Source organism: Meles meles, chromosome 15 (genome assembly GCF_922984935.1).
Source record: "Meles meles chromosome 15, mMelMel3.1 paternal haplotype, whole genome shotgun sequence".
Classification (NCBI taxonomy): Eukaryota; Metazoa; Chordata; class Mammalia; order Carnivora; family Mustelidae; genus Meles; species Meles meles.
Window position 1 is genome coordinate 19,165,114 of NC_060080.1, and position 26,154 is coordinate 19,191,267.

At 37.1% G+C, this 26,154-nt stretch overlaps 1 protein-coding gene across 1 annotated transcript in view; it reads left to right on the plus strand.

Moving 5' to 3' along the window:
- Positions 1-15,985: 15,985 nt before the first annotated feature.
- The window catches only part of NCOA1 (nuclear receptor coactivator 1), a 184,012-nt gene continuing 173,843 nt past the window's right edge, over positions 15,986-26,154 (plus strand). Inside the window, exon 1 of the mRNA XM_045979119.1 lies at positions 15,986-16,120. The gene's annotated coding sequence lies outside the window, so the exon portion shown is untranslated. The remainder of the gene's footprint in view (positions 16,121-26,154) is intronic.

Sequence of the window (26,154 nt, forward strand, 5' to 3'; positions counted from 1 at the left end):
GTGTGGGCTAACAATTCTGAAACTATTGTATGCGTATACTGGTATTAAACAAACGAATGAATGGTTGGTAAACTGTGGGAGCCAGGTTTCTCACTTTTGGAGGGTGAGATTACAGATAACCATGTGGTATTGGATTAGAGTTAGAGACATCAATACAAATTCTTGTTTAGCTTTTTTTTTTTTTTAAAGATTTTATTGGGGTGCCTGGGTGGCTCATTTGTTAAGCATCTGCCTTCGGCACAGGTCATGATCCCAGGGTCTTGGGATTGAGCCCCACATCGGGCTCCCTGCTCAGCAAGCCTTCTTTTCCCTCTCCCTATGCCTGCTGCCCCCAGCCCCTGCTTTGCTCTCTCTCTCTGTCAAATAAATCTTTTTTTTTTTTTTTAAGATTTTATTTATCCATTTGAGAGAGGTCCACAAGCAGGGGAGAGGGACAGAGGGAGAGGGAGAAGCAGGCTCTGCGCTGAGCAGGGAGCCCGAAACGGGTTTCAAACCCAGGACCCTGGGATCATGACTTGAGCCGAAGGCGGATGCTTAACTGACTGAGCCACGCAGGCACCCCTCATGTTTAGCTTAACAGAAATAGAGAAATGATTATAGATATGGATGTATAAATGGCATAGTATAGTACATATATTTCTTAGCTCTGTCTACTGAGAGGACCTGAAAGCATTGGCACCCTGGTGCACACCCAGGATCCAGATCTAGGTCTCTAATACCATTCTCCAGTAAGAAGAATTAGGCTCCTTGGAAAATGGCTGATTCTAGGAGTGGGGCAGGAATATGCAACATATGTCTTGAACATTTTGTAGTGCTGAAAGTAAGGATATATTCAAAATCCCAAAATGTAGGGGCTTGGCAAAAAGATACAGGAACCAGCCAGAAAGAGTTTCCAGTGACCTTAGCAGGAACAATTTGAACAACAAAATAAATAACATAGTATTGGATTATAACCCAAAATATAAAATAAATATCCCTGAGTCCATACTGATTAAAATAAGTGACTGAATAAATGAGTACCCCCACTTATTTATTTATCTTATACAGAAGAATTCAAAGTAATTTATGCAGATACTTCCCTTCTTTAAGGAGGTGGAACCTAATTCCCCATTCCTTGAGTGTGGGCTGCACTTAGTGACTAAAAGGGAATGCTTATTTGTGTGGAGGATGTTTAAGATTAAATAAGGCAGGGACCAAGGAATTTTTATGGGGTGCAGCATTAGAGAAATTGGTGATCTCAGTGGGACAGTTCTAGGGGGAAGGTATATTGTTTTGGCTCTTAATGTATACGTCTCTAACTTCAACCAGTCTTATATTTATTCTGTGTGTTCTTACTAGAATATTTAATCACAAACTGACAGTTACTGAGTGTCTATCAAAAACTCAAATATCAAATCTGGGAAGATAATATAATGAATATCTTAATGATGTATTCATCTGGCTTCTTGTATTAAGTTTTCAAAGAACAGAAGTATCAGGATCATGTCACTCAGTTTTCCCAACATGAAAATGCCTATACTGAATTCTGATTTAAAGATATGCTTTTTGTCTGTATAGAATCGATCTGTAAGAAATATCATTTGAATGATGCACATCTTCTAAAATTATATTTCAAACTGTAGTCCACTAGGTTCGTTATTCTTTATAGGAGTCCATATGATTCAGGTACAAAATTTATGTTTTCTCCTTAATCAGAAATTAAAAACTTACAATCTGGAATCCATAGACCTAAATTCGATACTCAGTGTTTATATGCTGCTGATATCATGAGCTAGATAGTGTCTGTTCAGTTGCCTACTGCCATATAACAAATTACCCCCAAACTTAGAGTCTTTTTTTTTTTTTTGATGGAAAGAGAGATTATAAATAGGCAGAGAGGCAAGCAGAGAGAGGAGGAAGCAGGCTCCCTGCTGAGCAGAGAGCCCGATGTGGGGCTCGATCCCAGGACCCTGAGATCATGACCTGAGCTGAAGGCAGAGGCTTAACCCACTGAGCCACCCAGACGCCCCCCCAAACTTAGTGTCTTAAAAGAACGTTGATTTGTTATTTTGACAGTTCTGTGGATCAGGAATTTGGGCAGTGCATGGCTAGGGGATTCTGTCCTTTGTGACTTTCAGCTAGGATCTCTCACTCTGCTGGTGGCTGAGCAGGGCTGGACAGCCTAAGAAGGTTCTGTCACATGTCTGGCACTTTGACCTGTCTCCACATGGCTTCTCCATAGTATGATAGTTTCAGGGTAGTTGGATCTCTTACGTGGCTTCTAGCTTCTCAGGGAGAGAAAAGGGAAACTGCTAATTCTTCTAGTTTCTAGAGCTTGAAAATGTCGCTTTTGCTACATCCTGTTGGTCAAAGCAAGTTATAAGGCCAACCAAGATTTAAGGAGCTGGGACATAAGCCCCATCTCTCTAAGTTTTTTTATTTAAGTAGTCTCTACACCCAATATGGGGCTTGCGCTCACGACCCTGACTGAGACTAAAAGTCACATGCTCTTCTGACTGAGCCAGCCAGGCGCGCCTGCCCTCCACCCCCTGTTCTTCGTCCCAACCCTTTTTTTTTTTTTTTAAGATTTTATTTATTTTGACAGAGAGAGAGACAGCAAGAGAGGGAACACAAGCAGAGGGAATTGGAGAAGGAGAAGCGGATTTCCCACTGAGCAGGGAGCCTGATGCGGGGCTTGATCCCAGGACCCCCGGATCCCATGACCTGAGCCAAAGGCAGATGCTTAACAACTGAACCACCCAGGTACCCCAGCCCCAACTCTTGATGGGTGGAGTGACATGTGCATAAGTGGAGAGAAGGAATCAATGGCAACCATTTTTAGACGGTAGTAGGTGCCCATACCAACTGCTGCAGTGTCTAATGTTTATATAGTTTCATTTATTTTTTAAAATTTATTTATATAGTTTTATTGTGATGAATCCTCTTTACCTTGTATTTTAACTTGTAACCTATCTAAGAAATTAGACAGGTTATAAATTTTAAGTAAAAAGTATTACCTTGGGGCGCCTGGGTGGCTCAGTGGATGAAAGCCTCTGCCTTCGGCCCGGGTCATGATCCTGGGATCCTGGGATCGAGCCCCACATCGGGCTCTCTGCTCAGCAGGGAGTCTGCTTCCTCCTTTCTCTCTCTGCCTGCCTCTCCACCTACTTGTGATCTCTGTCTGTCAAATAAATAAAATCTTTAAAAAAAAAGTATTACCTTAATTTAATAGAAAACAGGGGGACCATGCTGGGCCTCACAGTTTTCATTGTGATTCAGTATATAAATTTATCTTGGATTAATAAATATCTTGGCTTATTAGGAGTTAAAGGTCTTCAAAACATCTTTCTTTAGGGCTGTATTATGAGAATTTTCTGTTTTATTTTAGTTCCCCTGATCTGGAATATTTACTGATATATTTCCATATATATTATATTTAAGCCCTGATAAACTTGTGGAGCATAGTCTAGCAGAGGCTGTTGTAATTTAAAATCAAGATACTCAGGGCACCTGGGTGGCTCAGTGGGATAAGCCTCTACCTTCCGCTCAGGTCATGATCTCAGGGTTCTGGGATTGAGCCCCGCATCAGGCTCTCTGCTCAGCCGGGAACCTGCTTCCCTCCACCCCGCTCACCTCACCTGCCTCTGCCTACTTGTGATTTCTGTCTGTCAAATAAATAAATAAAATCTTTACAAAAATAATAAAATAAAGATACTCTTTTAAAAAACATTTTATTTATTTATTTGGCAGACAGAGATCACAAGTAGGCAGAGAGGCAGGCAGAGAGAGAGGAGGAAACAGGCTCCCTGCTGAGCAGAGAGCCCGATGCAGGACTCGATCCCAGGACCCTGGGATCATGACCTGAGCGGAAGGTAGAGGCTTAACCCACTGAGCCACCCAGGTGCTCCATCAAGATACTCTTTGAATTAGTAATTCCACTTCATAAGTATACAGATGGTATTTACAGTCATTGTCAACAGTGACTCATCTCAAGTTCATCAGTGAGAGACTGGTTTAATGAATTATGATATATTCATATAAAATTATGAAATTGTTAAAAGTATGAGGGAATTCTAAAAGGGATGCTGTGAAGTAAACTCTAAGGTGCATTGGGGGTGCCTGGGTGGCTCAGCGGGTGAAGCAGTCAGCTCTTGGTTTCAGCTCAGGTCATGGTCTCAGGGTTGTGGGATCAAGCCCCACATCAGGCTCTGCATGAGTGTAGAGTCTACTCCAGGATCCTTCTCACTCTGCTCCTCCCCTGCTCATGCTTTCTCTCTCTCTCTCAAATAAATCTTTAGGGGCATCTTGATGGCTCAGTCGGTTAAGCATCTGTCTTTGGCTCAGGTCATGATCTCAGGGTCCTGGGGTCCAGCCATCATAGGGCTCCCTGCTTAGCAGGGAGTCTGCTTCTCCCTCTCTGCCTGTCCCTCCCCCTGCTCATGATCTCTAAAGTTTAAAAAAAGTTTAAAAAGAAAACTCTAAGGAACATTAAATTAAAAAATCATGATTAGCAGCTGTGTAAGTATACCACCACTTTCATTAAAAAATATATGTAAATGCTTTTTTTAGTTATGAATACATAATAAACAAGGACAGAAGCAGGATGATTGTGAAATTTCTATTTACCACAACTCTTTAGGACAGTTTACTTTCTGCATCAGGTATGTGTATTAACTACTCTAAAAATTAACTTCAAAAATGCTCTGATAGCTTTGTCTCATTTGTTGTTTATCTTTCTGTGTAAGCTGGAATGTTGGGTGCTCCGTTCAGGCAGGAGTTGTAGGGACGATTAAACACATGTACCAAGTAACGAGACTGCTTGTTAGGGTTGTCATTTTAGCATTGTTCAAATACTCTGGCCATTATTTTTACTGGATTGCTTGAAAGGTTCTTTATGTTCCAGAAACAAGTTCTTCAGGAGGTATGTGTTTTGCAGATATTTTCTGTGGGTATTTTCTCCAAGTTTGTGACTCGTCTTTATACTTTTATTACACTTCTGAAGAGCAGAATTTAAAGGTTTGTTTTATTGTGATATATCAGGTTTTTCCTTTATGGTTTGTGCTTTTTGTGTCATACCTAAGAATTATTTACCTAACTTGGGTTGGCAAACTACACCTGATTCAACCCACTGCTTATTTTTGTAAATAAAGTATTGTTGGAACAGGACCATGCCCATTTATTTAACCTACTGTCTATGACTGCTTTCGTTCTATAGTGACAGGGTTGAATATTTATAATAGAGACTGAATAGCCCATAAAATTTAAAATATTCACTGTATAGCCTTTTGCGGAAAAAGTTTGACAACCCCTGGGCTAACCTAGTGTTCCCAAATTTTCTCCTGTGTTTTCCTCTAGAAGTCTTATAGGTTTGCATTTTTAAATATTTAGGTCTATTAATTTTTGTGTAAGATGTGAGATACGAGTTGAGTTTCTCCTTTTCTTCCCCATATGGATTGTCGGTTGTCCCAGCAGCATTTGTTACAAAGGCAATTCTTTTTGTATTGAATTACCCTGGTACTTTTGTTGATCATCAGTTGACTGTAAATTTGTAGATATGTTTCTGGATTGTCTCTTCTGTTCCCTTGGTTTGTATGTTTATTTTTATGCCAGAATTACAGTGTCTTGATAACTATCACTTTATAGAAAGTCTTGAAATCAGGTAGTGTAAGTTTTCTAACTTTGTTCTTTTTTGTTTTTCCAAATTGTTTTGAATATTCTAGGTTCTTGGCATTTCCATGTAAATTTTAGACTCAGCTTATCAGTTTTTACAAAAAAATCTGCTGGGATTTTAATTGGGACTTAAATCTATAAATTGCTATTTTAACAATATTGGTGGAGCTGTTCTTTGAAAACAGTATTTCTTTATTGAGGTCTTTGATTTTTCACTCAGAGTTTTATATTTCTGAGCACACAAATCTTCCATTTATTTTGTTATATTTATTCTAATTTTTTGATGTTAATATAATCGCTGCTGTTTTGTTCATTTATTTGTAATTATTCATTTCTGCCATATAGAAATATAGTTGAATTTTGTGTGTTGACTTTGTATTCTGCAATTTTGCTAAATTCTTTCATTAGTTTTAGTAGTAGATTCTTTGGATTCTCTGTATAGATAATCCTGTCATTTGTGAAAAAAGCGTTTTGATCCTGTTTGTTTGTTTTTTTTTTTTTCATCTCTAGGCTTTTATTTATTTTTCCTTGTATTATTGTACTGGCAGTACAGTACAGTGAATAAGAGTGGTGAGAGCAGATGTTCTTGCCTTATTCCTGATCCTAGAAGGAAATAATTTAGTTTTTCATGATTATGTATATTAGCTGTAGGTTTGTTGTAGATTCATGTCCTACCTAGACTGAGGACATTTCCTTCTGTTCCTAGTTTTCTGAGAGTTTTGAATCATGAATGACTGGGCTTTTTCTAATACTTTTTTTTCATCTATTAAGATGATCATTTATGTTTTAGTCCATTGTTAGGGTAAATTTCATTGATGGGTTTTTTTCATATATTGAACTATTATTAATATTGCATTCCTGGGTTAAATTCTATTTGGTCATGATATATATCCCTTTTTATATATTGCTGGATTCATTTTTATAATATTTGGTTAAGATATTTTGTGTCTGTTTATGAAAGGATGTTGTCTATAGTTTACTTTTCTTAAGGTTTTTTCCTTTTGTCTGATTTTTATATCAGAGTCACGCTAAAATTTACGAGTAGTGCTTATAAAATGAATTGGGAAGTGTTTTCTTCTTACATGTTTCTAGAAGAGCTTATATAATATGGTATAATTTTCTTAGATGTTTGGCAGAATACACCAAAGTAGTCACTTGTCCTGGAGCTTTCTTCATGGGAAAGTTTTAAATTATGAATTAAATGTCCTTAGTATATGAAGAGCTATTCTTAATACTTGATTTCTTCTTTTAGTGAACTTGATAGTTTTGTCTTCAAACTTTCAAGAAATTGGTACATTTTATGGAAGTTATAAAATTTATTGCCATACATTCTTCATAATATTCTCTTGTTCTCCTTTTAATATCTATAAGCTCTCTAGTGGTATTCTTTTTCATTCCTGATACAAATAATTTGTGGCTTCTCTCTTTTTGTCTTGATCATCCGGAAGTTTATTCAACTTTATCTAATGTTTCAAAGAACTAGGTTTCAGTTTCATAGGTTTTCTCTATTTTTTTTTTCAATTTCATTTCTTCCTTCTAAATGCTTTGTGCTTAATTTACTCTTCATTTCCTGCTTCTCTAAAATGAAGGGTTATAGTATTGATTCATGCTTGTTCTCTAATATAAACATTTACTGCTCCAAGTTTCTAAGAAATTTGTTAGTGGTATCCTACAAATTTTGATATGTTCTAATTTTCATTCAATTAAAAATAGTTAAAAATTTCTCTTATTCTTTTACCTTGGGATATTTAGAACTATGTTGTTTAATTTCTAACTCTTGGTGATTCTTTATCTTTCAGTTACTGATACTGATTTAATTCTGTTTTGGCCAGAGAAAATATATTATTTGACTTTAATTCTTTTAAATATCTTGAGGTTCATTTTGTAGCTCAGAATATGGTCTTTCTTGGTGAATGTTCCATGTGCCCTTGAAAAGAATATGTATTCTGCTCTCATTGTGTAAAATGTTCTATAAATGTCCAATTAGGTCAAGTCAGTTGATAGTGTTTTTAAGTCTTCTTTATGTTAGTGATTTTCTATCTTTTTCTTCTCTCGATTAATAACAGGGGAGTAGTAAGGTCTATAACTGTAATTGTGGATTTGTCTTATCTCCTGTTTTATTAGTTTTTGTTTCATTTATTTTAAAGCTGTGTTATTAAGTGAAAACACATTTAGGATTGCTATGTCTTTGGTGAATTGATCCTTTATCTTTATGTAGTGTAAGTGTCTTGTGGATAGCATATAATTGGATCTTGTTTTTAAAATTTGATCTGATAATCTCCATCTTTTAATTGGGTGTTTAGATAATTTTTATTTAATATAATCATTAATAAATCTGTCCTTGCTAGCTTTCTTTTTTTTATGCTTAAAAAATTTTTTTTGAGTCCTTTTTTTTTAAGAGAGAAAGAGAGATGGAGTGTGAGTGGGGAGGTGCAGGGAGGGACAAGAGGGAGAAGAAGAGGGAGAATCCTAAGCAGGCTTCATGCCCAGTGCAGACTTTGATGTGCGGTCTGATCTCATGACCCTAAGATAATGACCTGAGCTAAAATCAAGAGTTAGACGCTTAACCGACTGAACTACCCTGGTACCCTAGCTAGTTTTCTATTTTTCAATATTTTAAATTTATTTTTTTCCTCTTTTCCTGCCTCCTGTTGAATTAATTCCTTTTTCATAATTCTATTTTATATAATACTCTTGGCTAATTCTATATGTCTAGATACGCATGTATATGTATACGCACATATATACATGTATGATCATATACACATACATATGCATGTATATATACCTATATGTGTGTGTATATACATATATATTTTAGCAGTTGCTCTAAGTCATGGTTTCTCAAGCTTGGCACTGTTGGTATTTTCAGTTGGATAATTCTTTGTTGTTGAGGACTGGAGGGGATATCCTATATGCAGTGTAGGATTTTCAGTAGCATCTCTGGCCTCTGTTGACTAGATGTTAGTAGCAGCCACTCCCCATCCCCAGTTGTGACAACCAAAAATGTTTCCAAGGGTACCTGGGTGGCTCAGGCAGTTAAGTGGTGGACTCTTGATTTCAGTTCAGGTCATAATCTCAGGATTGTGAGATTGAGCCCTGTGTGGGGCTCCATGCTGGGTGTGAAGCCTGCTTAATATTCTCTCTCTCCTCCTTTTGCTCCCCACCCCATTGCTTATGCATATGCGCCCTGTCTCGCCAAAAAAAAAAAAAAAAAGTTTCTGGACTTTGCTACATGTCACTGAGGGAGTATGAGAACCATTACTCTAGAGTTTAAAAAAATCTAACTTTAATTTATGACAGTGTTTAATTACTTACTTATTTATTTGTTTAATGATTTTATTTATTTGAGAGAGGAGAGAGAGAGAGAGTGCGTGCACACATGGCAGGGAGGGGGAGAGGGAGAAGCAGACTCCCCACTGAGCAGAGAAACCTGACTTGGGCCTCCATCCCAGGACCTGGGGATCATGACCTGAGCTGAAGGCAGACGTTTAGCTGACTGAGCCACCCAGGTGCTCCGACAATCTTTATTTAAATAACATTATACTATTTCATGTGTCACATGATCACCTTTTGACCATATGCTTTAATTTCTACCTTCTCTATGTTGTTATATTTTTACTTCTATATATGTTATTAACCCACAATGCAATACATTATTATTTTTTGTGTTCTGGTATAATCTTCTAAAATGAATAAAAATAAGGAAAAAACCAGTCTTGGGATGCCTGGGTGGCTCAGTCAGTTAAGTGTCTGCCTTCGGCTCAGGTCATGATCCCAGGGTCCTAGGATTGACTCCCACTGGGCTCCTTCCTCAGTGGGGAGCCTGCTTCTCCCTCTGCCTGCCACTCCCCTGTGCTTGTGCATGCTCTCTCTGACAAATAAATAAAGATCTTCCAAAAAAAAGAAAGAAAACAAGAAAAAAACAGTCTTTTATATTTACCTTCTCTTTATAATCCTCATCATTTCTTTTTGTAGATCCACATTTTCACCTGGTAATTTTCAGTCCTGCCTGAAGAACTTCCTTAAACATTTTTGGTGTCTGCAGGCAGTGCATTCTGTCAGGTTTTATTCGTCCAAAAATTCTTTCTTTATTCATTTTTTAAAAAATATTTTTCTGGTTATAGAATTCTATGTGCAGCTTTTATCTTTCTACTCTATTGTCTTTTCGCTTGTATAATTTCCTGAAGAAAAGGAAATACTGATCTTTGTCCTTTGTATGTAATTTTTTTCCCCCTCTGCCTTTGAAATTTTTATCTTTGTTTTTCTGCATTTTGGCTATGATATATCCATGTATATTTGTTTGTGTGTGTGCATTTTGGTATTTATCACGATTAGGATTCTGTAGGATTTTTTGCTCTCTGGTTTGTTGTCTTGGATTCATTAGGGAAGATTCTTAGCCATTATCTCTTTACATATTTCTTGTATCTCATTTTGTTTGTTTGTTTGTTTCCTTTTCTTGGGGCTTCAATTGAATGGACTTTGAAGACATTTTGATATAGTTCCACATTCTTGGATACCCTGACATGTATTTTTCCCTCACTTTTTTTTACACCATGGTTTCATTTTGAATTATTTCTATTTGCTTGCCTTTAAGTTCACTGATTCTTTCCTTCTCTGTGTCCTCCTCTGTGTTATTTCTATCTTTTATATTTTTCCTTCCTTTGAAGTTTCCATCTCAGTGCTGAAAATGTCCATCTGTTTGTGCATGTTGTCCGTAATTCCTACTAGACCATTTAGCATATTTGTAGTTATTTTTAAATGTCTGATAGTTTCAGTATCAGAACAATTGCTGATTCTGTTGCTTGCTTTATCTTTTAACAAAGGGTTTTTTTTTTTTTGCTTTTGTGTAATTTTTAATTTAATGCTCATCATTGTGTACGAAAGAGTAGGAGAGATTGAAATGATCCTCTTCTTTCATTAGGCTGTTTGTATTGGAGGTCGAGTCAGTCTAATCACAAATCCAGCTAGGTTTGGATTCTTTTGCCTTTATTACCTTGGTTGTACCACAGGCTTCAAATTTATCCAACAGTGGCTGCTGTTTCCTTGTGTTAAAAGTGTGGCATATAGTACATGGTTTTTCTGTGTTTCTATACCACCCTCATCTTTCAACAGTATTTGGATATCTGCATTGGAGAGATTTCTCTTTATGTTACTGTCCCTCGCCCAGTAATTATTGTTGCTTATTACCCAGTGCTTTGCTTATGGGACAGGTTGAGGTTCTTTTGTTCTAATCCAGACCCAATCCTGGTCAGGTCCTATGTTTCTGGGTGTTGGTGAGCCGGGGCTTTCTTAGCTTCTCTGCTCTTTCTCCTTTATGGCTGTCGACTTCTGCCATGTATTTATAGTTGGTCATTGCCAGGAATATCCTTTCCCTCCTCTGTGGTAGTTGATCTCTTTTGATATTGGTGTAGGATCCTTTGCCCAAGACTTTGTCCTGTTCCCCCTCCCCAGTAGTGGCAGAATTAATTTTTGTCTCTGCCTTTTTCTAGCATCAATGTATCTTTGCCTGTGTCTGGGGACTTGACGCTATTTTCTCCCCCTCCTCCAGAGGCAGAGGGATTTTGCTTCTGTTCTCTGAAGCAGTGGATTTTTGCCTGGACCTTAGAATGATAGGGCTTTCTTTCCTTCCCCTAGTGGCTCGAGGCTTTTGTTCTGTGTTTAAAGAGAGGTTGGGGAATGAGGGCTTCAGGCCAGTACTTGTCACCTCCTGCATACTTGCCCCATTGATGAAGGGCTCTCTCTGATTTACCTTTAATTTTTCTTGTGAGCACCTATTTGCGGCATAAAGAAGAACTTACAGTTGAGTGTAAGCTCCCCTTGTGTCAGGGATCCCCAGCCATTCCAAACTGTTACACGAGTCTACACTTGGTCTTTAAGAATTTGTTAAAATCTTAGTTGGTTTTTTGGGGGTGCCTGGGTGGTTCAGTTGGTTAAGCATCTGCCTTTAGTTCAGTTCATGATTCCAGGGTCCTGCAATCAAGCCTGGCTTCAGGCTCCTTGCTCAGCTCTGCTCTTCCCCCTGTTTGTGCTGTCTCTTTCTCAAATAAATAAAGTCTTAAAAAAAAAAAATGTTAGCTGATTTTTTTCTTACACATCTGTACGGTGGCCCCTTCTTTTTCTGTGACCTGCCAAAGGTAAAACAGCTTATGTGTATGGTCTCTCCTAGGAAGAACTTGTCCCTGTTTGGAATTAAATTTACTTGATTGCCTTGTGACCTCAACTCTTTGTTAGGCTCAAGATGAGTTTTGATTTGATAGATCTTGCTTTTTCTTATGAGGGTGGGATTGGCATTACTTTGTGGCTTCTGCGTTGGAAGTGGAAGTGGAACTAGAGTTCTTGACAGGGTATGCTATTTCAAATAGCTCTTTATTCTGATGCCTCCTTAATGCTTTGTCTTGCTTTCTTGTGCCCCTTGTGCATTTCTGCCGCCTCTAGAGCATTTCTTCTTCTAGGATTGAACCTAAGGGACTGTGTCTGTTCCTCTATGAAGCCTCTCCTGATTCCACTGAGTAGAGTGGAACATTTATTTGTACAACTGTCTTGACTCTTGTATAGCTGTATTTCATTTTTGTAGGCTCACTGAAGCTTAGTGAGGTTGGGCAGCTTTTAGAATCTGAGACTCCTCGCTCTGAGAACTATCCTTTTTTTTTTTTTTAAAGATTTTATTTATTTATTTGACACAGAAAGCGAGCACACAAGCAGTCAGAGCTTCAGGCAGAGGGAGAGGGAGAAGCAGACTCCACAGTGAGCAGGGAGCCTTATGCAGGGCTCAATTCCAGGACCCCAAGATCATGACCTGAGCAAAAGGCAGATGCTTAACTAACTGAGCCATCAAGGCACCCCTAAGAACTATCCTACTTTCAGAGTTTATGACTAGAACAAGTTGATAGATTTTAGAAGGCTCATGGAGTAAACTTGAGAGAAAAGGTAAAGTGATGTATAAGAGAACTTATATTTATCGGTAGAATATAAATTTGTGAAATTACACTGCATAGGTTCCTATGCTGTTTGGTTTGTACAGTTGTTTCTCTTGAATTCTAAATTATTTTCAGAAATAAGACTTAAGTTTGCAGAATCTAATTTCTTTAAACTGTGGGCTTGGTAACACAAACTAGTATGTATTCACATAATAAAATGCCATAGAGCTTTAGAAACAGTGAAGAAATACATCCTAACATGGAAAATCTTCAGGATATTCTGAGTGAAAAAAAATAAGGTACAAAACTGGACATTTTATTTAAGAAGATAGGAGGAATAAGACTATTTTCAGTTAAGTGTATCTGTGTAAAGAATTGCTGGAAGGATATAGAAGAAACTAATAAAAGTGGTGACCAGTAGCAATCAAGGGCATTGTGAGCAGCATGTGGATGACATAGGAATGAGACTGTTCAAATACATGTTCCTTTTACATCATTTTTCAATTTTGATAAAATATTTTCAAGTCAGTGTGGCATGTAAAAAATGTAAGCTAAAGGGGTGCTTGGGTGGATCAGTTGGTTAAACGTCTGCCATCAGCTCAGGTCATGATCTCAGGGTCTTGGAATTGTGCCCCTTGTTGGGCTCTCTGCTCAGTGGGGAGTTTGCTTCTCCCTCTGACCTTCCCCCTTGTGGATCTTAAAAGATAATAGGAAGATCTGAAAAATACTTCAGAACTGATAAATAAATGTTGGCCTATGAAATAAAAATTGTGTGTGAGATACCTTTATTTTATGCAAATCAGATTTTACAAATGAAAAGATAAATGCAAAACATGGAAAATTACAAAGAACGTGGTTTAATGAAATCTGGCTCCAGGTGAATAAATATATAAAAGTGTGGTTTTCTAGCACGATTAGAAAGGTTTCTAGCACTTAAAACAGAAAGGAGCAGTGTGCGTAGGCAACAACCATAACAGAAATACACAGTACTCAGAGTAGACTGGGTCACCATTTCTTACTCATGAAATCACTTGGCATGTCCTCCGAAACAAATAAAATGTATCTAACTGTCGTCGGGAAGAATAGAAGATGAAAATACCAAAAGATGAGAATGAGAATACCAAAGAATATTTTTATCACAAAGTAAAACATAAGGAAACATTACTTCCACAGATTACAGCTCAGAAATCAACCTTTTGTAGAAAAACAAATGAAATATGTGAAAAGAAAGCTTATTTAAAAAAGGAAACTTTATAAACCAAAGGATGGTGAGACTTAGTAAATGTTAGGAAAACTGGGCAATTCAGAAACAGTTTGCAGTCAAATCTCATTCCATACATCTTTTGGAATGAAATATTGGAACAATTAGCCCACAGAAAGGCAAATATTAAGATATTTATCTGCTATTATTGAAGGGGGAGAAATTTCTAAGCAGAGAAATAGTAAAAGAAATGGAGAAGGCAGTGATGGATAAATCTGGCCACCTGAATATAACGAATTTTTACATTAAAGCCAGCAATTGAGAAAAATGTTCAAACTAAATGGAAGAAATAGTGTTTTCACAATATAAGTAACCTACACAAACAGTAAAGGAAAACATGAAGAAATCCCTCTCCCATCCCACCCCCTGTAGGACTGGAAGCGGAAGTGTGGCTCAAGTTTGAAAAGAAAGGCACTATGAGTCATGGGGGAAGGAAGGACCTGATTAATGACATGTAAAAGGCTCACTGGATAACATTGTAACTAACTGGGGAGATGAGACTAGGTGTAGTGCATCTAAGGGATTAAATCTGGACCGAGGTTACAAAAGGTAGATTGGGGTATTGCATGACCAAGAGAAGAGAGTAGCATAGCCAGATGGCCTGAACCTGAGGGAAGGAGTGGGATTGCTTGTCACTTAGGGTCTAGAAATATCACTGTGGAGAAGGTTGATTCCTCCTGCCTTAGCCTTCACTCTAGAGGGTTCTTCTCCAGAGACGGATTTAGCCCAGGGATTGAAAGAACTATTCATTGATAGGTTGAGGATGTAGAGGTGATTTGTCTCACTGTGGTAAAAGAGGTTTTCAGAGGTTCCCCAGGGAAAAGGTTGGAAGGAAGGACAGCAGTGGGGGAAAACATGAGGTGGGTGAGAAAGCACAGAGAGCATTGTGGGCATGAAAATAGAGGAGAGGGTAGCTGGCCAGAATGGTTTGTATTTTGAGTAAAGCCCAAGGGTGATGGGTGGAAGCCATAGAACTGACTAGCAAGATTCCTGAATCCACCTGTGATATAATGATTTCTCTGGACCTAATGCACTGTGTGTTTGTGATCTAAAGGCAATATTACATTTAGTAAGAAGCTTAACCCTGGGTGGTAAAGCCTAAACTAGTTAGGCTTTAAGTAATGAAAGCCAGTAGGTTTCACATTTCTTAAGCATTTTCTGATGTCTGCCTAGTCCCCCCATTGTTAGGAGTTTTTATTCATTTAACTATTTATTTATTTATTTATATTTTTTATTTTATTGTTTGAGAGAGAAAGAGAGAGCAGGAGAGTGAGTGAGTGAGCACAAGCTGGGGGAGGGGTAGAGGGAGAGGGAAGCAGACTCTGCTGAGCAGGGAGCCTGATGAGATCATGACCTGAGCTGAAGGCAGACACTTAACCGTCTGAGCCACCCAGGGACCTCTAGGAGTTAGCTTTGAGATAAAAGTGGGAAGACAGTACTACCATTAGTTTAAAAAAAAGTTTGTCCTATCCCACTGCCAACGACCCAGTAATGAATGCTAGCCATTACACTGGGATGTCTTCTGCTAGGAATCCCATTTCCTCCTACTGTTGCACTTTACCTGAAACACCTTACGAGGCCCCTGCTGCTGGGGTGACCTCAGCAGCTCTGATGAGTAAGCTGATAGATGAGGGTCCTGATCTCCTTGGAATACCAGTGCAAAACCCAGCTTGCTCTGTATAGCTGCACTGGGATATGAACCTTTTAAAGTGAGTAACTAATGATCTCTTATAAATTTAATTTTTTATTTAGCCATTAATCTTTAATTTTAATTTTTAAAGTCTGTAGTGGGACAAGAATGAGAATTGGCATTTCTGGTGGGTTTTTTTTTAAGATTTTATTTATTTATTTGACAGAGAGACACAGCAAGAGAGAGAACACAAATGGGGAGTAGGAGAGGGAGAAGCAGGCCTCCCGCCAAGCAGGGAGCCCGACATGGTGCTTGATCCCAGGACCCTGGGATCATGACCTGAGCCGAAGGCAGGTGCTTAACAACTGAGCCACCCAGGTGCCTCGAGAATTGGCATTTCTTGAAATAAAGCATCCATATAAGATTCTTTGCATGCTTACAGGGAAACAGTAATATGTAGTAGAATATAAAGTCTGTAATGTTTTCAGTAGACTAAATAAATGTATCTTCTTTTTCTTACTTTAGATCTGTGCATATTAGTGGAAATGTAACTGGAACTGACTCTGATGATAAAATCAAGGACCATCAGCAAGAGCATGCATTAGGAAATTTTGGTCCCAAATGAAGACATCAACATTTAGAATTTCTGCTTTTTCTGAGGTATTTGAAGCACAAATTTACTTTAATTTGACTCCTTGGAAGTCATTTTATAATGTTGTTTTCTATATATAGATTTCATAAGTTTGGAAGTTTTTATGTTAGAATGGTTAGCTCTTTTTTTTTTTTAAGATTTATTTATTTTAGAGAGAGCGTGTGAAAGCTTGTTGGGGAGGGGCAGAGGGAGAGGGAGAGAAAGTCTTAAGCTGAGTGTGCGCTCAGCATGGAGCGCGAGGCAGGGCTCAGTCTCATGACTCTGAGATCAGGACCTGAGCTGAAACCAAGAGTCAGTCAGGTGCTTAATGGACTGAGCCACCCAGGAGCTCTGAGAACAGTTAGCTTTTAGAGAAGAGTTCATTCAACCTTCCTTACCCACTTCCCCCTAAAACTAGTTGAGAAAAAAATCCAGATTTTAAAGGAAGATAGTCTTTATAATTAGTAAAGCATGTTCAATTATAAGAAATCTACTGGGTGCAGGTTAAGACTGAGTAAACTATGTTAGAAGAACTGGAATAAATAAGTGTCAATTTAGTAATTATTTTATGTCATGACCCTCTGGGATGAGCAGCTGAATTCAGCCCTCTAACCAAGTCAGCTCACATGATACATGAGATCTCAGCGATTGTCCTTTAGTTTGATTTGGAAACCTTTTTGTTCCTCTTCTAAATTTATTATTCAGTGTTTTCTATTTACCAAGAAGTGTCACTTTTATTCTTCATAGACTGTTCATGTAGGACCTTTGGGAATCTGTTGGGTTAGTTTCACTTGGACCAGAAAGGGAGATAAGTAAGGAACCAAGTGACACTTCCAAATCGTGGGGTGGATCCCTACCTTAAAGACTACATAGGACAGTTGAAAATAATCAAAGGAAATGTAGTGTCAACAGAAAACAAACATAGTACTCTATTTCTAAATACACATATATTCCAAACAGGATATATACTTGGTTAGGTGTTTATTTAAAAACAAATTGTTTTTTCTTTTAATTATGTTTTTTCCAAATAAGAAAAAAGTATGGAAAATAATTTTTTTAAAGATTTTATTCAGTTATTTGGCAGATAATCACAAGTAGGCAGAGAGGCAGGCAGAGAGAGAGGGGGAAACAGGCTCCCCACTGAGCAGAGAGCCTGACTCATGGCTCCATCCCAGGACCCTGGGATCATGACCTGAGACAAAAGCAGAGGTTTTAACCACTGAGCCACCCAGGGCCCCCTGGAAAGTAATTATTTTAAGGGGCAGGTCAAAGTTGGTTGGTTCTCTGTATACATTGTAGAGGTTTATAGATTAATCTTGCTAGAATACAAAGAAGAAAATCAGAATAATGTATCACTTACTGCAAGGATTATTAATTTCATTTTGTTCTGTTTCAGAAGAAGAATATATAAAGCAATAAATTCTAAGACAGTAAATAATTCCATAATATTAGAAAATCCTTAGACTGCTTTAGTTATATGGCTGCCTTCTAAATGGGTTGGTATAACTGAGAAATGTTTGTGAAAGAAAAGTTACCTTGAATCAAATAGCAGGTGAAGAAGAATTCAGTTGCTTTGATAATAAGTTTTAAAACTGCTCTTGGTGCCTAGTAGATATATTGTACTTCTTTAAAAATGTTGTGGTGTCATTTTGAATCAAAAAGTAATGATAATTAAATATATAAATGTCTTGTTATCAGAACCATTTTGCTTATTTTTTAAAGATACCTTTTTTTGGTTTCTTTCCAATAATATTTAATAACATTCATTGACTGTCCAAGCTTTGCAAAGAACGATTCTGGATACGGGGAAGAATGTAAATGATTCTGTAACTTCATGTTTCTAGATATGGGGAAGAATAGAAATTATTCTATAGCTTTATTATAAATGAAGTTGAAGAAATCTTTCATTTCAAATGTTTACTCTTGGGGCTAGGGAAGCTAAATACAGTCATCTGAAAACCATTTAAAAACAATTCTAAAATGAGCACATAAAATCAAATTTTGGAAGCCCTTTCTAAGTAATATAGTTCTATGTTCAGATCTCAACAGAAGTTAAGATTAGGGAATAGGAAGTTCTGATCAATTTGCTGACTACTTGGTTTTGGTTGTTAACTATTTATGGTTCTACTTGTGAAAGTGCTATATAGGCTAAATTTATTTGCTTAATTCACTAAATGAGGATATCTCTAATTCATCAATTTCTTATATCTCCCCATTTATTTACAAGCATTTGCACATGATAGCTTTCTTTAATATTTTTCATTTTCCCCTTTGAAAATGAAAAAAAGTGGAAATTTCACAAACTTGTGCTCAGAAGTTATAATACATTTTGACAGTATTTTCTTAATTTTTTTTGAGGGGACTTTAGATTTTGAGATTGTGAGATTTTGGTTTTTTCGAGGAGGAGCCAAACAAAATAAAATCAGTACCTGAATTATGGCCCTCGAACATATATAAGGTTGTATCTTAGATTAGTTTACATTAAGTTAAAATGGTACTTTTAAAAAATACTTTATTTGAACTCAGAACATTTGAAAACAAATGTCTACAGGGTATATTAAGGGAATCGTATTATTTCCCTGATACAGTTTTCTCTGTGGCACGGTGGAAAGGGCACAAGCTCTGCCCTTCCACTTCCGTGCCACCCTGGGGAAATGAATTAGTATTTCTGTCTGGGAAATACTACTTTTTAGACTTGTGATGAAAAGTGAAATGTGTACAAATTATATAAAATAATGCTTCTCAGTGTGGGATTAATGAATGTTGTTGCTAAAGAGAGAGGAGAAGTATCATTCACGGTTATTCTTCTCATAGCAAAAAACAGGTCAACTCACACTACGAGTGAGAAGCTTGTAAAACCAGTTTCAAAGTTAATGGCAAATATTATGCTTGGAGAGAAAGTAAAATGAGCTTTTGGCAAAAATCCCTTATCAAAGGCATACCATCTGGAAAAGCAATTACTGTCATGTGTGCACGCTAGCAGAATTTTTGTTTTTCAGTTGGATGAAAGCACTGATGTTCAGAGAACATACCAGCACTTCATAGAGATGTGTTACCGCTTATCACTGAGAAACCCTTACTGCAGCAGAGGAGTCTTTGTTGTTACTTTGTTTTGTTGTTGTTATTTGTGGTGTTTGGTGGCCTTTGTTTAAAGCCAGTGTTGCCTGAAGAAGTTGCATTGCCTCCTGTGATCAAAGCCTCACAAGGTTAGCTGCAGGAAGGGGTTCACTTAATCTGTGAGGAAAAGAAATTGTACCAGGTTATCAATTCATGTCTGCTTTTTGCAGGGAGAATTGACATTCAGTGATGGGATTTTTTTTTTAAAGATTTTATTTATTTATTTGTTTGTTTGTTTGCTTATTTATTTATTTAGAGAGGGCAGGAGCAAGGGGAGGGGCAAAGGGAGAGGGATCTCTGTGTAAAGCCTGCTGTGGGGCTAGATCTTAGGACCCTGAGATTATGACCGGAGCTGAAATCAAGAGTTGATGCCCAACCGAGTGAGCCACACAGGCACCCCTTCAGTAATGTGATTTCTGATTGTGCTTTAATATCAAAATGGTAAAAATTGTGGATGCAAGCAGTTCTTGACCACTAAAGCCTTGTCTTTTCAGTATTTTGTGAAGAAATGGTCAGTGAGTATAGGATCCTGCTTTTTCATAGTGATGCATGCTAGCTAGCTCTGTAGTGTGACAGGGCTTTAAATGTTTAATTAGTTTTTTAGTAAAATAAGATAAATATTTCTTTAATACTGATAATGCCATTTCTATGATTTCAAGGGGACACAGCATAGTAAATATATTTGGTATTTCAAATAGAACTTATAAGTTCATATTTACAGTTATGAATTTTAAAGGTGGGCTATGAGGATTTTATAAAAGTCTAAATTATGGTACAAAATAATTTAGCCTTTAGGAGTTTGACCATTTCCCGTACTTGATGATTTTATCAATTTATCAAAGAAAAAAACAGTAGATTTTTTATTATGCATTTTTAAAAACCATCCCTGAATTTTGGAATAGAACATGAAAAAACACTTTCCAGAGCCAAAATGACAGCAGAGAATAGATTAGGAATCTTTCTGTTCCCGTCTTTCAAAGTGAAGCATTTAAAATCTAGTTTTGAATGGTATATGATGCCTTTTTTCTTTCTTTCTTTCTTTCTTCTTATTTTTTTTTTTTTTTGCATTCAGTGGAATGCTGAAAGTAGACTTCAGTGAGAAATAGTGTTAAAACTTCTGGGTCCATGTTCAGCTGTAATATCCAGAGTATATAACACAGCTGATTTATCATTCAAAACTAGTGATTTTTAATTTAGTAGGACTACAGAATAAGAAAGAAACTACTTGAATATGGAAAGTGTCTTATGGCTAACGATGATTCCAGACATGGGGACTTGAAATCTTTGCAAGGTGGTTATCAAACACTAACAGAGTGTGGTAAGACAACAAAGGTGCTTAATTGAATGGGGTCTGACTGGCCAAAGATGAGGCATTTTGAACATCAGTAAGTATAACTGCAATATAATCAATAATATCAAATATATTTAAATCCACGAGTTCATAATGCTAGTTAAAAAAACAACAACAACTCTCATTTGGTTTCTTGGGAGTAGGCTAAAGAGTCGGCTGTACCTGAGTGTAACCAAATAGTTGAAGAGAGGAAGTTTCTTTTCTGGGGAGTATTCCGGTTGATAAATGAGAAAGGAGTGATAAATAGAACATTACCATTTTGTAGTGAATTCCTGGGCCTAAGTAAAGATTATTGGTGGCTGCTAACATCACACAGAGAGAGGACATTAGATTGCTCTCAATAAAAAGTCACAGTATAACCTAGTAAGTTGAACTTGAACCTGAATCTCATCAAGCTGCTAGCTCCAACCACCAGTTTATAGGAAACCTAGAAATCAGGGAAACAAATAAAATGATACCATGGAGAAGCAGTTAGCAAAATCTAGGCTTTGGGGAAGTCCTTGAGACACATAGCTTGTTTTTTTCAGCAAACAAATTGTAGGGAACAAAAAAAGAAAAATGAGAAGGAAACCTGAGATTAATAGCAATGATTGGACTTTATCTAGGTCCAGATTTTGATACGTAAATATTTATGAAATAATCAAAGAAATTTTAACTGCATATTTGATACTAAAAAATTATTGGTAATTTTTAGGTATAATAGTATGTAGTTATATTTTAAAATGAGTAATTTTAAAATATAAAAAGTAAATAATTTTAATATAAAAAGTAAATAAATTTAAAAAGTAAATAATTACCTTTTAGAGATATGTACTTAAATGATAGTGGATACAAGGATATATCTGGGATCTATTTCATTATTATCCAGAGTAGAGGGGAGACTGGATGGGGATAAAACCAGATTGGCCTCAGTTGATGTGGTCATTGTTTAAAGTAGGCACTTTAAAAAGCAAAGATTCCCAAGGCTTACAATTTAAAGATTTTTTTTTTTTTTTTTTATTTGACAGAGAGAGATCACAAGTAGACAGAGAGGCAGGCAGAGAGAGAGAGAGAGGGAAGCAGGCTCCCCGCTGAGCAGAGAACCCGATGCGGGACTCGATCCCAGGACCCCGAGATCATGACCTGAGCCGAAGGCAGCGGCCCAGCCCACTGAGCCACCCAAAGAATAATTATTTCTCAGCACTATCATTGACGTTGATAGGATTTCAGTGAACATAAGTCCTAAAGTTATGCTCTTGATCAAAAGCAGCACCCTGTTTGTCCTTTTTAAAATCTCCCTTTGATCCTTTTTTTATCTAAGAAGAGACCACTAAATTCAGATTCGTGTCCCCAGATCACACACATGCAGACACACACACACACACACACACACACACACACAGAGTATGCACTTCTGGTATTGGGGGTGGTAGTGGTATAATTCTTGGTACTATTCTCTAAGCTTTTTTGAACATTTCCATGAGAAAATGGTCCAGAAATCCACTTCTCTGTTGGCTTATAAGAGATTAATTGAATTATGTGTAGTTAGCAAGCTGCTGAATTCTTATTTCTGATAATTTCTTGAGTCTGTTGGGTTTCTGTATAGAAAATCATATTGCTTACAAAGGACAGTTTTACTATATAGTTATACTATATTTACTATATTTACCAGGCTTTTATTGTAAGCACTACACATATTAACCCATTTGATCCTTATAAAAGCTCTAATGAAGTAGTCGTTAACTTGCCCAACGTTATGAGCTGGGATTCAAATCCAGACCTTCTACCCTAGAATCTGTGCTTTCCTAGGTTTTTGTATCACTCCTTGTAACTTCTCTCTGCTCTAATCCTTATACCTTTTATTTTTGTTTGTTTTAGTGTGCTGGCTAGACTTTAACTTTTTTTTTTTTTTTTTTTTTTTTTTTTTTTTTTTTTTTTTTTAGACTTTAACTTTTAAATAGCAGTTTTCACTTGTAATTTTGATTTTGGAAGTTGTCTTTATACTGAAGGAATCCAGAGTCCAATTGAGTTTACTTCTTTACAAATATCAGGTACTCACAACTAGTCTATAATGTGTAGCAAGAAACAGAATAAAGTGTATTGTAACTGCTTGTAGTGTTTTGTTTTGTTTCTTTTTTTAAATTTACCTCCTGGCCTGTAAGCAGCCTATTCATGGCTCATTTTACTTTCAATTACTTGTTGATTTCATTGGTCCTATTTGCTGAATTTCTTGAATCTTAGATAAAATTATTCCGGTAGGTCTCCCAACCCTCACACTTGTTATATGATTACTTCCCACCTAACTTTACATAGATTACATAAGATAAACTTAGGCAAAGCACTTAGTATATGGTTTAGCATATAATATGTATCTAGTAAACTATGCCTTCTGATTTAAAAAGTAACTTCTTTACGATTTTGTTTAAAAGTTGTTCCTTTAGGGGCGCCTGGGTGGCTCAGTGGGTTAAGCCGCTGCCTTCGGCTCAGGTCATGGTCTCAGGGTCCTGGGATCGAGTCCCACATCGGGCTCTCTGCTCAGCGGGGAGCCTGCTTCCCTTCCTCTCTCTCTGCCTGCCTCTCTTGTGATTTCTCTCTGTCAAATAAATAAATAAAATCTTTAAAAAAAAAAAAAGTTGTTCCTTTAAAAAAAATGTTCCTTTTCTTTAATTTTTAAAATGAGAAAGGGAAAATATGGCTTAGTTATTTTAAGACAAGTCCTAGGCCTGGGACAGGTGGCAAAAACCTGATAATGTGTTATGTTGGTTTAATGAGTAATCTCTGTGTTCTCTGTAAGGAACTTTTAAAATAATTATTTCTGAGTTTGAGAAAGATTACTGAGAGTTGGTTGTCAAAAGAATACTTGGCTATTAGAGGTTGGGGTGGGAACAATTTAGGGTGAAATGTGACTTGTTCCAACTCCATGGGTTTTAGGATAGCTAAGTTTCATGAAAGGAGGCATATACTTTTCTTACTAGAAGGAAAGTTTTTGGTTTCACCCTCAAGAGAAAGAGACAAATCACAGTTATATCCTTTTCTAAAAGTTTTAAAAGGTAGCCATCTGAAGACCCGGTATAGCTAGTTAAAAGCTGTACTATTTTTCTGTACCACACTCCTTCCTCTAACTCAGGTGCACCTGTGATTTTGTGTAGCAATAAACTTTAGCAACCTAATGTATCTTTAGTGGTATTTTTTTTTTTTTTTTTTTTTAATATTTTATTTATTTGACAGAGAGAAATCACAACTAGGCAGAGAGGCAGGCAGAGAGAGAGGAGGAAGCAGGCTCCCTGCGGAGCAGAGAGCCGGACGTGGGGCTCGATCCCAGGACTCTGGGATCATGACCTGAGCCGAAGGCAGAGGCTTTAACCCACTGAGCCACCCAGGCGCCCCTTTAGTGGTATTTTTGAAAATGATATTAATCTATTTGAAAACTGAAGATGGTAAAGTACAAGAATTCCATTTTTCAAATGAAAGCTATAACTGAGTGGCATAGCTATTGAAATTGAACAATCGGTCACTTGACTACTAAAGTAGAGGTTTTGTTGTTATGGGTTATAGTTTATTGGTTAGAGAGAAAAGATACTTTTTGAAGACTAAAATAAATAGGTATGATAGAAACTCATTCTCTGATCATGAAAGCTTTCAGTGGAAAGATGAAATACTTTCTAAACTACGCTGGATTCTTTGGAAACAAAAAGATAGTAGTTAAGCATAGTTGAGAGGTACTCAATTTAGTATCTGTTATCAGTTAGTTAATAAAGGCATTGAGATGTTTATTGTTCCATACATGATCTTAGATGAGGAGACATAGCTAATGTGGCCATTTACAGAGTTTGGGATTAGTAAATTAAAAAAAAAAAAGAAAGCTGACATGAGGAAAACAAAAATATAATAATAATAGTTAATATTTAATGTTCACTGTGAGCCAGGCACTGTGACAGACACTTTATATGTATTATTAGATTCTATCCCTATAACTCTGTGAGATGTAAACTATTATTGCATTTATTTCATGTATAAGAAACAGTCTTTTGTTTTTTTTTTAAAGATTTTATTTATTTATTTGACATAGAGATCACAAGTAGGCAGAGAAGCAGGCAGAGAGAGAGGAGGAAGCAGGCTCCCTGCTGAGCAGAGAGCCCAATGCTGGGCTCGATCTCAGGACTTTGAGATCATGACCTGAACCTAAGGGAGAGGCTTTAACCCACTGAGCCACCCAGGCGCCCCCCCCCTCAAGAAACGGAGTCTTAATAAGGCTTACTTTTTTATTTTTTAAGTGGGCTCCAGGCCCAGTGGTGGGGCTTGAACTCACAATCCTGAGATCAAGAGTCATGTGTTCTATCAACTGAGCCATCCAGGTGTCCCAATAAGGCTTACTTTAAAGTTAACTCCCAGTAGAGTCGGGATTCATCCATCTCTTTCTCTTGGGGTAAAACCAAAAGTTCGACTTCAGAAAATAACTTTTATTTTTTTAAGATTTTATTTATTTATTTGAGAGAGAGAGCAAGAACAGGGGGAGGGGCAGAAGGAGAAGCAGACCGGTTCCCTGCTGAGCAGGGAGCCCAATGCGTGACTCCATCCGGGGACTCCAGGATCATGACCTGAGCTGAAGGCATTTGCTCAACCAACTGAGCCACCTGGGTGCCCCCAGATACTAACTTTTAATCAGGATTAGAAAAGAAAGTGTATTCTGGTTCAAACTGCAGAAGCATAGATTTTGCAAAACCAGTGATGTAGCTAGTTCAGTATAAATTTCTGATATGATAGAGCTCCTTAAAAGTTACTGTAATCAAAGATGTATTAGTTGGGGGCGCCTGGGTGGCTCAGTGGGTTAAGCTGCTGCCTTCGGCTTGGGTCATGATCTCAGGGTCCTGGGATCAAGTTCCGCATCACGCTCTCTGTTCAGCAGGGAGCCTGCTTCCCTCTCTCTCTCTGCCTGCCTCTCTGTCTACTTGTGATCTCTCTCTGTCAAATAAATAAATAAAATCTTAAAAAAAAAAAGATGTATTAATTGGAGTATAGTATCTTTGGAGTATAGTATCTTATACAAGAAAGATCATAGTTCTAACTTGCTACTCACTAGTCAAATCAGTAAAATTTTACCATTTTAGAGAAGAAGGAGGGATGCATTTTTGGTTTTTAGAAAATGGTGTTTGACATGGATGATGTACCAATATTTTATTACTTTAATTTCAATTAAAGATGAATATGGAAGTGTTTAACATGGAAATGAATTTAAAAAGCTATTGAAACTTTCAAGAACTTTGGACATTCCTTTAAGTTAGAAGAGTCTTACATTAAACTCTTTTTATCTATTACACATCTAGCAATGTAAACATTAAAATTAGGTTAGGTGCAAAACTGAGAACCTCTGTCCTTACTCTTAGTATACGGATGCATTTAATGCTAGTTAAAAGTAAAAGACTGACTGTAGTGCAAAACTTACATTGCTTTCATAATGGTGCTTATTTAGTCACTTCTAAAGCTTTCACTTAAATTTGAGCTTAAGAATGCTTTTCCAGTTGACCATGCCACAACAACAACAAAATGACCCCCATAAATTTTAGGTTAAACCACAAAGGAAAAACCTCAGTAAATTACAGAAAAGCTGAGACTTTT